Genomic DNA, 13,626 nt, shown 5'->3' with positions numbered 1-13,626 from the left:
GCTTTGGTACATTTCTCAGATTAGAATTGCAATTCTCAAAACTGTTTGTTCAACGTCCACATCATCCAGTGATTGGTGCACACCATAACATCATTGTTTTGCCATTTTGAACATGCTTTGGTTTATGATATTTAGACTTACCCCCCAAAAAACATCTAGATATCTTTTTAGTATGAAAGTCATGACATGCAAATGGTTTAAACCAGTTATTATTATGTGTCAACCATATGCTTGATACTTTTGTGAAATGTTTGCTCAATTCAAACCTTGATTGTTTATATATGATTGGAAAACATAACTCATAGCTCACATATAAAATTCCTAATATCAATCAAACTGGGCTACGGAGAGCGCATGTTGTACTGTGAAGGAGTGCCTTTACAGATCCCTGGTACAGCATAAGGCGTGTGTTGCGCCTCACACCAGCCAGTTGGACACTGGGCTGCAGTGTTAATTTTGGCAGCTATTTTAGATTTAGTCTTAGTCTTTAGACGAAAATGCATATTAGTTTTAGTCACTTTTAGTCATTTTTATCCTCCTTAGTTTTAGTCTAGTTTTCGTCGACGAAAACTCAGAACATTTTAGTCTAGTTTTAGTCGACGAAGTCTAATTACATTTTAGTCTAGTTTTAGTCACATTTAAAAGTCCATCTTATAGCCACATTAAACTCCTTTCCTTCCCTTCTCAGGCCCGGGGACCCCTTGTGTTGTGTCTACAACTGCATAATAGTCAAGCTTGCAGTACTTACACTGTGGATGCAATTAGTCTCTAAGATACAGATCTCCTAGTATATGCCTACAGCTGAATTCCAATTAATTCAATGTGAATAAAAATTTTAAGGCAATACTTAATTAACAGTATTATCATTAAAATATAAGAGAATATCAAGTCTAGATTTTGAAGATTCAAATGATGTGATAACACAATACAACTACTATGCCTACCTGGTCTTAGTTAAATCAACCACATATCCTCCATATGAATTGCTGTGCAATCTGATAACCAACATATTTAGCTAGACAGATAGTTTGAGAGTTGAAAGTAATGCCAATGATAATAACAATTGCATAAATAGACAAGGATATGTAAACCAATCACGTATTCATTTATTTTTTCTTGATTAATGTCATGCGTGGCCTGTCCTATAGTCCATTCTGCAATGCGTTTACTAGCTAGTTATCGATAGCTAGTATAACTTAGCTAGCAATCGATAGCTAGTATAACTTAGCTATGCTACCTCATAGTTAGCTAACGTTAGCTAGCTAAACGTTTTGGAACTCATTTGCCAAGCCAAACGGGAGGTTTCAATCGAAAATGACTAGCTAGTTGTACAAGCTGACACAACATATACACTCGACTGCCCTTTTGAAGTTAACTTAACGTTGGCTAATATATTCTAATAACTAGTTAACATTAGCTAATTATCATTGACAGTTACTAGCTCATTTACCTTGGCATAAATGGCAGGGTTGTCTTGTGCGCTTTCAGGTGCCTCTTGTTGTGTTCTTCCCACCTATTTTGAAGCCACAAGGTTTCTCTCCGGTTATTGCGGTGCATTGCATTGTGTTTTATTTTCTGTGAAGTTACAATTAAAGACTGTCCAGATATCTATTCTTATTTTTCTTCCAGTACCGAGTGCTTGAACTTCAGCCATCATAACGTTTGTTAGGGCGTCACTCAGGGAGTGGAGGAGGGATAGATACAGGACCGGGCAACCTTCAACCAATGATGTGCATACAAGTTTAGAAAAAAAAAACAATTGTGACTTAGTCAACCACCAACATTTTCGTCTCGTCTCGTCTCGTCAACGAAAGTTAAAATAGATTTAGTCATAGTTTTTATTTATAAAGATCCGTTTTCGTCACGTCTTAGTCTCGTTTTAGTCACGGGAAAAAGGTCGTTAACGAATATTTTTCGTCAACGAAATTAACACTGCTGGGCTGCAGTGGCGGCGCCAGAGATTTTTTGCTGCAGGTGCTATGGGGGTGCTCGGCGTTTTACCGAGGGTGCTATGAAATTAGGGTGATAGCATACGTGTCACATGGTTCTCTACTACAACACCTCCCCACCATATCGTCATATCTGTTTACATGTTTGCTCTCTGAAGCGTCTTTGTGGTCCATGAAAAGCGCCATACAAATCGATCGTAGGTCTATTATTATTATCATTAGGCTGCTTCCGACGGACGCGCACATAGCCGTGTTCCTCTGCGACGGTCACTGACAAAATGCATGCAGCATCAGCATGTTATAGATTCCGCAATCCCAAATACTTCACTTACTTCATTGGGGGTTAAAGTTGGCGCCAGATGACCACCAGGTCACCACTACCATGTCTGACAAATTAAACTAAACATAAATAGTTCAATACATTCTAAACTAAAGGGGGCAAATTAGAATATCAGATAGAATTAACTAAAACAGTCAAAGAGTCAGAAATGCTTTCAAAAAGTATATATTATTTCAGGTCACAATCAATAAAAACATAGAAGCTTATGTATAACTGGCTAGCACAGACAGACTGCTCGTCCTAGGCTAGAATCTCTGATTTTTTAAGGCGGATCCCAAAAAGAGACCGCATTCATTAATGTTACACATCTAACAAGACCGTTCCACCTTAAATCTTAAACGGTGTAAAGATGCAGGCCCCTTTTAAAAGTGAATGAAACAAAACAGTAGGCACTCAAAACCACAATAATCAGAGCTAGATCATTGTATCATTGTACAATACAACTCGTAAAGAACAGGCAAAAATGCAAACAAAACTATGCTGGAAAAGCAAAATCCGGGCAACCCAGCAGACCAGGTGTAGCACGGCTAGCACCCTCAGTAGAGGTGTAGGATTGATCTCTTTGACCACGACGTTCCTCTTCTTCTAAATCAGATTCAGATACCCCTTGCATTTCTTCTTCTTCTTCAACGTCACATGATTCTTCTACTCGTAGAATTTTGGGTATCAAAAACCGATCCATTATTGTGAATTTGTTGATACTACCGCTTGACTTTGACAGTGCACTAGCTCTCTTTCTCCTTCAATCGTCAGGAAACGTCAACGTTCACGCATGCGACGTGTCTCTGTCGTGCTACGTGAACAATCTGTTCATTTCAATCTGTTATTATTTTCTTTTGTGATTGAAATATTATTATCACACAATAAATTAAAATAAGAACGCAGAATTAAATTAATAACAATAATAAATAAACCATTATTTTCTTGGGGGTGCTATGGGGGTGCTATGGCTAATCCAGGTGGAGCTATAGCACCCCCTAGCCCCCCCCTGGCGCCGCCCCTGCTGGGCTGTATCTTGCCACCCTTGCTATCCTTACCTAAATCTGCGTGCACCATGTCAGCCGACCATAACTAAACATATCTCACCAAAACTAAACTAAACAAAAATTCCCACACACCTTGCTGGGCAGCCTCTCGCTCTCCCTCTCATTCGTATATCATATCATGCTAATATTGATATCGATTAAGTGGCCATATTTCCCACTGTTAATTGTTTACCTAAATGTATCTATTTATCTGTTTATCAAATTGATGTTTATTAACCACATTTTCTCTCTCTTATAGCGTGACCTTTGCTCGCAAATGCTGATGGCTGTGAAAACATTGTTCCTCATCACCATATCAATATATGCATATTAGGCAGCTGAGCTCTGCCCACTCACTTTGTCTCTTTCTTCCTCTCCTAGTCTAGACTGTCTCCGCTGTGGGATGCTGCTGTAGTCTCTTCACCTGACCTACTGTAGAAGTCCTCGGCCTACACCTGCTCACCCCCACATACACTTACATTACTCTACTTACCCATGTTATAGTAACCTTACAAGCACACTGTATACCCACTAAGCTGTTCTACAATACCTGAATGCTGCTCCCCTCCCTCCCCTTCTGCCACAATGACCATAGTGGTATCACCAGCTTGCTAATGCTAATCCTAATGTAAATCTATATTTGAGTTGCTAACAATTATGTGCAGTGACCATCACCAGAGACGCTAGGTCACATTTTGAAGGGCTAAGGTGTAAACATGTCTAAAAAAAATGATGAGTCACAAAATTCTGTGTGAGTGTGTGGAGGGGGCAAATCAGTAAAAAACATGGGTACAATGCATTTCTAGTTAAGCATGCTAAATTAGATATCTTGAAATAGACATTCTAGCAGGTAATTATGAGTGTGAGGCAAAGGGCTGACTAGTTTATAGCACACGGAGGGAGACATCAGCTTGTATAGCTTGCTCTACATTAGAAGTCACTTCAGGTCATATTGACCCAAACCAAATAGGCAGGGGTTTTTTTTTCTAGTGGGTTAACTGAAAGTGATAAACAAAAATTATATAATTTTCTGCGATAATTTTAAGAAGCTAGATGGACCACTATGGAGTTTCATCAATCATTTCACCACCACTACTCCTCATCTACGTGTATGGACAGCCAAACTCTACCCACTCACAGTTTTTTCTTTCTCTCCTAATCTTCGCTATGGGACGCTGCTGTAGTCTCTCCATCCGATCTACCTGTAGAAACCCTCGGCCCATTGCACCCACCGCCACCGTACTGCCGTACACTTACTCTACCCCATACTCTATGCTAGCATTTATATACAAATACATATTATTGCCACCACCGACATGTTTTTCTGTTCCTACTCTCCTTACCCCTGTAACAGTAACCCTATGAGCACAGTGTATACCCACTAAGCTGGTTTTGTATGTATCATGTATATACCACCTGATGTCTGTATATGGGCCATTCTACCGAATTGGTGCAAAGTCAGGTTGGAAATATTTTGAAAATTTGTATGTTTTATTCCCAAAACTTTGCCCGTTTGTATATTGAACCATATCTAAAGCACACATTTCTAGTAAAAGAACCGTCAATTTTTATGTTGTATTTTCAGAATGTGTTGGAATGTTTTTCCTTTCCCAAAAATTGTCACTACCGAAACATAGTAATACACTATGGTAAAAGAGTATTATTATTAACCTGTTCAAATTGTGTTTCCTTCCCTCCTCTGAAGAGTATTTTTACAAATATTTCTTGAAGGTTTTCACAATGAAATCAATAAAAATGAAATTTTTACCAAATTTCAAAGTTCAATTTATACAATTCATCTTACCATTCCATTTTGTCACTACCGAAACAATCATGTCACTACCGAAACTTTACCATATGTTTTGGTAGTGTGACTGTTTCGGTAGTGACTGTTTCGGTAGTGACAATTCTAGCTAACTTTGAGCATAAATAAAGAATCGTAGCAAGTACATGGCTAGCAAACAAATCTTTGAAGAGGTGTACACACAAACAAACATAATACTTTGCATAAAACCCCAAAAAGTTTACTTAATTGAAGAAAAATATGTGTTCGGTAGTGACCATTCTTAAGGTTACACACTGATTTTCAGACTTTGGAACACAGTTATATCAAAAGTATGGGATCTAGCTACTTACCATTCAGCCATGAGGGACAGGGATGCAGTATCACTGCCTGGTTACAAATGCAGGGGTGTGGCTAGAAACCAGGCTCAGCCAATGGACTAAAACTCCTGTGTTTCGGTAGTGACATGAAAACTATGGACATGATTTTTTTAAATTTAGATGTCAGGGTTGGGGACAGCTACTTCCCAATAGAAAGTACCCTATAAATGATGATTTTGTATATATTTAGCTTATCCCTATCTCATTTAATGTCTTGGGTTTAAATAGACCATAACATATTCTTAGTAAATATCTATGTCTGAATACTTAATTGTTTTGTAAAAAGTTTTTCTTGTTGTGGGACCACACTTTGCACCAATTCGGTAGAATGGCCCATATATATTATGTACATCTACCAAATGCATGCTGTGTACAACACTTCTGTGTTGTTTCCCTTCCCCTTCTGCCACACAACCCTCCCCCCATTCCCCCCTTCCTATCTCGACCCGGCCGACCTCAAGCAGATGTTTCCTCCTTATGTGCCATGGTTCTGCTTAAGGTTCCTTCCTGACTAACAGGGAGTTTTCCTTGCCCCTGCTACCAAGGGAATTGAATTGAATGAACAAAACAGGAAATTATTAGAATTTCAGTGTTAAACCTCTCAGTGTGGGGGGGGCCATATCTGTAGATTATTGTTACATTACAGCTACATAGAAAAAAATGCCTCTTTTATATACAGACATACTTAGAAACCAACAGACACAACACAAACACACACACACACACACACACACACGCATACACACACTGCTCCTAGAAGTTAATATCGAGATAAAGCTGGTTGGCTAGTTGTGTAGTACTCTGTAGTACTCTTATTAAAATAATTTAGGCCATGGAGATGTAATGGCAATATTCTTCTAGCTGCCTACAGAACAATGCAATGTTTTGGGTTTATTTAACACAAGGGAAGTGTGCTCTCATCCTCCCTCCCAGCAAGGGAGGTGTTCCCTCAACACTTTCTCTTCAGGAGTTTACCCCAGTCGACCTCACCAGTTGCCCTACTTAGAACTGAGGATGGTTTTACCAGGAATAATTATGCCCTCATAGCACCCTAAAAATATATATATTCATGTTCATTTTCGTTGAAACAATGCAGCACCCAGTCCCGAGCCCGTCTGAAATAAAGGAGGGTTGGGCAAGAGGCCAGCAACCCCTCCCCGTAAAAAGAGGCTTGAGGCCCTGAGAGAAACTGGATCTGAAACTAGGGTCCTGAGAGAAACTGGATCTGAAACTAGGGCCCTGAGAGAGACTGGACCTTCAGCTGGAGGATGTGTGAACGTCAGATTCATCTGGAAGCTACAAGGCCAATCATCTCTACCAGGACACCACCATTACCATCAGAACATGGAATGTCAGTGTGGATCGGGCCAAATATTTCTCTCCGAGCCCAGCCCGTGTCCGACAGACTAGTGCCCGAGCCCAACAGCCATTCAAATATTTTGTCGGAACCCGACCCGAACCCGACTGAGTCAATGTCTGAACTGTTCAAACTAATGACACATTTACGTATGTTTTTTATAAATAGCCTGCCTTTATTAAACTCGGGCATCGACGAGTGCACTCACTCACACAAACAAGCAGCGTTAAATTCACAGGCGCGCACAAGAGGCCCATAAGCACAGGCTCCTGAATTTAAATTATTCACATTGCAAAAAAGCCCAGCCTAACTAAATGAAATGGTACACATTAAACACGTCAGGCCTCTGCTTACTATAATAAACATCAATAAAAAAATGGGCATCAACAGATAAATGCACTCGCTCACACAAACAACCCCTCTCCTTTAATGGAGCGAAATGACCTTATGTCTTTGCAACAGAATGCAACGCATTTTTCTGTCATTTTCTGTTTGTCCTGGAGTGGGATTTTTCTTGAGCTATGAGCGAAGGCGAAGGCGAAGGCAAAAGCCCACCTTGCAGAGTCTCCACATGGCGCTGTGGGGCGGAGTTCCCTGTCTGCTTACTATCATATTTCGTTACAACTTTACACTTCTTACATTGGATATATCCAACAGCCTCATTAGAATCTACTACTAAGCAGAAATATCTCCATAAAACAGATTTCCCATCGTTTTGTATTGTTTTAAACTCTCCAGATGACAGTTCATTTTTAACTTCTTCCACGATGACAGTCTGTTATCATGTGAAGCAAACACGTTGACTTCCCTACTTATTAAGATATTTTAAATATGGAATGTTCAATGCCTTATCGCGCTGATGTGTCCGAGCCCGAGTATAATTTCTAAATATTTGGCCGGGCCCGGGTCGGGTATCCAACCTAGTCAGAACAGCGTTTGAAGCTGGCAAGACAGCACAAATGGCAGCTGAGATGAAACGCTACAATCTTGAGACAATCATCATTGTAAATAGCGGTACACAGAAATGTTGTTTGTCTTTTAAAAGGATCATGGATGCCTATACTTATGTGGGAATGTGCTGTGGCAACATGCTGCTGGATGCACTGGTTTGGCTCCGTAAGGTGTGTCTGTGTATGTGTGTTTGTGTGTGTGTGTGTGAGAGAGAGAGAGAGAGAGAGAGAGATGTGTGTGTCTGTGTTTGTGTGTGTGTGTGAGAGAGAGAAATGTGTTTGTGTGTGTGTGAGAGAGAGAGAGATGTGTGTGTGTGTGTGTGTGTCTGTGTGTGTGAGTGAGTGAGTGAGAGAGAGATATGTGTGTGTGTGCCTGTGTGTGTGTGTGTGAGAGAGAGAGATGTGTGTGGGTGTGTGAGAGAGAAATGTGTGTGTGTGTGTGTGTGTGTGAGAGAGAGAGAGACGTTTGTGTGTATGTGTGTGTATAAGAGTGAGTGTGAGAGAGAGAGAGAGAGAGAGAGAGAGAGAAGGTGGGGGTGACCATCTTCTATGACGCATTAGTTATCACAAGACGTCCAGGCGTTAACTAGGAGGAGCCAGTAACACTTTAAAAAGACTCAGGCAGTGGAGGAGACCTCACTTTCCTGCTGAAGGTTGAATACAGCACCACTATCGGCACTGTCAGCATACTCTTCTGAGGTGAGTTACAGCTGAGTGTAACCAGTCACACACTCATTATGTGTCTGTTTTCAGGAAAGAAGAAGAAAGAAGATTTGTGTTCCATAAACCAGAGACAGGAGACTGGAGAGTTTATGTACAATGTTCCTTTCATTTCTACCTAAATGTCATATTTCACAAATTGTCATTTTGTAATATCCTAAAAATTATAACATATTACTATTTATATGTAAAACCGTACACTACTCTTCATCCAAACGGAGTTGCTTGCTGGGTGGAAGTTGCAGTGGACCCACACACACCTTCGGCTTTGGACCCAGGACACACACTCACAGCAGTCGCTGCCCTTTAGAGCACAGCCTCACATCAGAGAGAGATCAGATGGCCCGCTACAGGAGAGAAGAAGAACAACAGCTGCATTTGACCATGAAGTGAGTTACTGAAGCGACTCCTCATACACAGATTCAGTGCTAAACAACCACAGCAGGTGCTCATTGCTACATAGTGTGGAGTCTTTAATTAAGCCATAGATGTAAAACATTGGCTAGTATCACCATCATGTCATTGACCGCTGTTTGGACTGGATGATTTAATAATTCATGGCTTTGAGCAGTTCAACCCTCAGTAAAAACGAGGGATGGAGTTTGCGATTCTAACGATTCTACTAAAGACTGAGTAAAAATTATTCAGTGAATTTATCCTCACAGTCCTCCAGCTGTCAGTTCTCTGTGTGTGTTCAAACAAACTGGTGTTTGTACACAGTCTTGGCTCTGTGATTGGGTAACAAATTAAGTGACTACAAAGTGGTGCACGGTTCCAGCCAATCAACAATATTTCTTAAGGAGCACTGAAGGGAGGTGGTATTGATATAGTAAAGACTGCATTTTTAGTTAGCTAATTAGACATATGTTCCATCAGTTAGCATCAGTTAGCAAACGCATGACAATATTAGAAGGTCCATTATTTCATAGATAATATACAAAAGGAGAATAAAGCCACTCTCCTACTAAGCCTCGATGCAGAAACGGCCTTTGATAGTCAATTAGGAATTTCTTTACCAAACCTTAGAAAGATTTGGCTTTAACCAGTTAATTGTATTAAAACAATGTACCAGCAGCCAACAGCTAGGATCAAAATGAATGGGTCACTATCTTCAACAATCACACTGGAAAGAGGAACAAGGCAAGGCTGCTGTGTGAGTCCAGCGTTATTTGCTCTCTATATTGAACCCCTGGCCCAAACAATTTGTCAGCATGAAGAGCTACAAGGTGTTAAAATAGGTCATAAGGACCATTTGATTGGTCTATTCGCGGATGATGTTTAACTTTATTAGACAATTTAGGCTAAGGAAAGACCAGACTACGCTAAGGTGGATAGCCTTTGACACACAATTCAAACCAGGAGATAATGATGATACATTTAAGCATTGGACAACAAAGGGTATTACGGCAATAGGCACAGTAATTGAAAATAAGGAGCTACAGAGTTTCCAAATATTAAAAGACAAATTTGCCCTTCAAAATAGGGATCTATCTAGATATATACAATTTAGAGACTATTACAATAAAGAAGTGAAGATTGAAAATACACAAGAAACGAATTATGTAATAAATGTCATGTTGAGTGCATATAAGCCTAATAGTAATCGTACCAAAGTAATATAAAGATTTTTTGAGAATATTATGGAATGTAAAGGCAAGTCAACATTATTTGTAAAATCAAAGTGGGAAGACGAGTTAAATGTGGAAATCTCAGTAGAAGAATGGTATGATAGGTGTGCAATTTAACAAACCTCCACAAGATCACAATGGAGGGTATTCAACTGGAAAAATCTGATTCGATATTTTATTACGCCTAAGATTCAAAGTAAAAAATCGACATCACATCAGCCCTGTTGGAGACAATGTGGTTCTCTAAACGCTCATCACACGCACATCTTTTCGGAGCTGTGAGAGGGTGAAGTGTTTTTGGGAAAGTGTACATTCAGTTCTTATTGCTGTGCTAGGTTACGAAATACCTTTTTCTTGTACCACCTTGTACTTGGGTCACATTACACCTGTAATACTAACAGAGGATCGGCATTGGCTACAGCATCTAGAAAAACTATAACTCGAAGCTGGTATAGACCTGAATCTCCTACCCAGAATCAGTGGATGGCCATCATTAAGGAACTTTGGACAATGGAGAGGTTGACTCATATTCTAGGCTTGAGGCAAAACTTGTTTGAGAAGAGGTGGCAGAAGTGGACACTTTATCAAGAGATATCTAGAAGGACTCTGACTTATACCCTGTATATGTTAAGTATCAGTTTACAAGGCAAATACTAAACATTTGTATGTATTTGTGCTATCCCACAAGTTTTATGTTTTTTTTTCTTCTGTTTTTCTTTCTTATTCTCTGTGTTTCATTGTATGCTCTGGAAATACAATAAAAATCTAAGTGTTAAAAAAAAAAAATCACAGTAGTATTAACACAGGGATTAGTCACATTCATATTTTGCCAAATTTGGGCAGGGACAGGTTTATTTACTCTGGACCTCAGCTTCCTCTAGTGGGCAGACAGTGGTATGACAGCCTTTTCTCATTGTGGTTAAGAGCAGTAGTTGTCTCTTTTTGCGTTCTATAATCCACATTCTGTTAAATGTGTAGCCTATTGCTATGGTATAGTGGTTGCTATATCAATTAATTATGATTATAACCATCACTGTGGCACGGTGGCTCAGGTGCTTGCACTGCTGCCTCACAGCAAGAAGGTCCTGGGTTCAATTCCCACATGGGCCGCTGTTGGTACTTGGGGCAGGTTCTCCCCAGGCCTTCAGTGCTCAGGTGGGCCTTTCTGTGTGGAGTTTGCATGTTCTCCCCGTGTTCACAAGGGGTTTCCTCCACTAAGAAGAACAGAACAGATCACTCTCCTGTCCGTCCCTCACCAAAGACTGGACATGATCACTTGACTTGTTCCCCAGGTGCCATAAAGGCTGCCCACTGCTCCTGGCTGCCCTGGAGGAAGGACAGCCCAGGATGGGATAAATGCAGAGGACAAATTTCACTGCGACCTCTTCGGCATGTGTGTGTGTGTCCTGTGTCGCCACCCAATAAATGCGTTTGTGTTGTTGTGACCATAATAAACTTACTTTGACTGATTGTTTTTTTTTTAATGTTTTTTATTTACAGCCAACCTCAGAGTAACCATGATCCGAATGAGATAGTTGTGTTTGAAGATAGCGACCATGACCACTTCAGAATTCCAGCTCTCATCTTCATTAAAGAAAAAGAAAAGAAAACCTTCCTGGCGTTTGCAGAGAAGCGCACTGCAAAGAATGGCAAATCTAATGATGAAAATGCAAAGAATCTGGTGATGAGAAAAGGCACACTGCAGGGTAACAGTCTGAAGGTACCCAGATAAGTTTTGATGTTCATATCAAGGAAAGGACTAATTGTGATATTTGAAGGAATTTCTTCTGTAATTAATATTTTAATAATTGTTTATGTATTTTATATGAATTAATATAAATACAAATATATATAGTATGGTGGTATGTAGAGTTTGTATACATGTTATTGATTTTGGTTCCAGTGGTCTCCCACTGAGGTCCTGAAGAAATGACATCAAATAACTTTTATGAATAAATACAGAAAATGTATTTTACAATTAAATTAATATTCACTGGTTTCAGTGGTGTTAATCTGTACTGTGGCAGTAAGACTTTATATAACATTTATGTTCTTCACTTCACTTCTGTACAAGTGGTCTGACTGTAAGGAGTTGGAGACGACCAAACAAAAAAACTACCGCACCATGAACCCTTGTCCAGTCCTTCTGACTGTGGGAGACAAGAATACACTGTTTCTATTCTTCATCCGCATCAAGGGCGAAATTAAAGAAGCAGACCTTAGACCTGGCGAAACCCGCTTGTGTTACGTCACCTCCAAGGACTGTGGTGAGACCTGGAGTCATCCAAAAGATTTGACTGACATAGTCAAAGTCCATGGTATAATACTTTCAAAATACCAAACCTTTGCAGTCGGACCAGGACATGGCATTGCAGCAGAGAGGGGTGAGAACAGTAAGAGCATGAGGCTGCTGATTCCAGCCCATGTTCGTAGTAAGTGTACAATATGTATCCACCAGCACGCTTTGGTTTTCTACAGTGACGATGAGGGAACGAAGTGGCAGGCAGGAAAGCCGTTGTCTGAGGGGTCTGGTGAGTGTCAGGTGGCTGAGGTTCGAGACAAGGCCAAAAAGCTCTACTGTAATGCCCGCACCACAAGTCAGAATCGTATAGAGGCACTGAGTGATGACACAGGGGGAAGTTTGACTAAACTACAGAGTCTGTCTCCACTGGAAACGCCCAATGGCTGCCAGGGCAGTGTTTTAAGCTTTCCTGCCTCAGAGCTTCACACTGGAGATCAGGGCACCATGCTGCTCTTCAGCCACAACCAAGGGGAAGAAGTGGGAGAGGAGGGATCTGGGCATCTACTTGAGAGAGTCTCTTCAGGGGGCGTGGGGAAAGCCCTACATCATTCACCACGGGAAGAGCGGCTACTCAGACCTGGCCCCGTGTGAGGAGGAGGATCGCTTTGCCTGTCTGATGGAGTGTGGAGAGCCTGCCCACCCAGGGATCGTCTTTAAGCAGTTTCTTCTCAGAGAGATTACAAATCCAGCTCAAGTAGACAGGCCTGATCCTGCCCAGAACCGGTCTGATCCTGTCCAGAACCCCTCTGTCCCTATCCAGGTCCCCCCTAATCCTGCCCACACCTCTAATAAGAAAGTCCACTGCTTGTGCTTCTTGCTCATGTGGCGGGGTGGTGCACTTAGCATTAAATGGTCTCAGAGAATGTTAGGACCAGGTCTCATGCTAGTTGTTTCCGACTACGCCACTCTCACAGATGGGGTGAGAGACCCTCAGTTGAGCATACTATAATTAGGACTAGGTTACCTGCACAGTTCCTGTCCAATCAAAAGAACTTAGGCAGAGGCCGTGGTATAACAAATATAAATACAATGTTTATTAAATGCACAGTAGTAAAATCAGATGGATGTACATCCTATTAAAATAGCAAAAACTAACAACAGGGGCGTGATTGTGGGCCTAATATACCTGGGCCTTTAGCTTAGAATGGCACATGGTTTGGTGAACTCCCAACCTGGGGAACGCTACAACACA

At 40.8% G+C, this 13,626-nt stretch overlaps 1 pseudogene; it reads left to right on the top strand.

The window, feature by feature from the left end:
* Nucleotides 1-8,351: 8,351 nt before the first annotated feature.
* Nucleotides 8,352-13,383, top strand: LOC122132506 (annotated as a pseudogene).
* Nucleotides 13,384-13,626: the final 243 nt, after the last annotated feature.

This window comes from Clupea harengus, unplaced genomic scaffold, assembly GCF_900700415.2.
Source record: "Clupea harengus unplaced genomic scaffold, Ch_v2.0.2, whole genome shotgun sequence".
NCBI classification, from domain to species: Eukaryota; Metazoa; Chordata; class Actinopteri; order Clupeiformes; family Clupeidae; genus Clupea; species Clupea harengus.
Note: the sequence above shows the minus strand (reverse complement) of the source record. Positions and strands in the feature narration are given on the sequence as shown.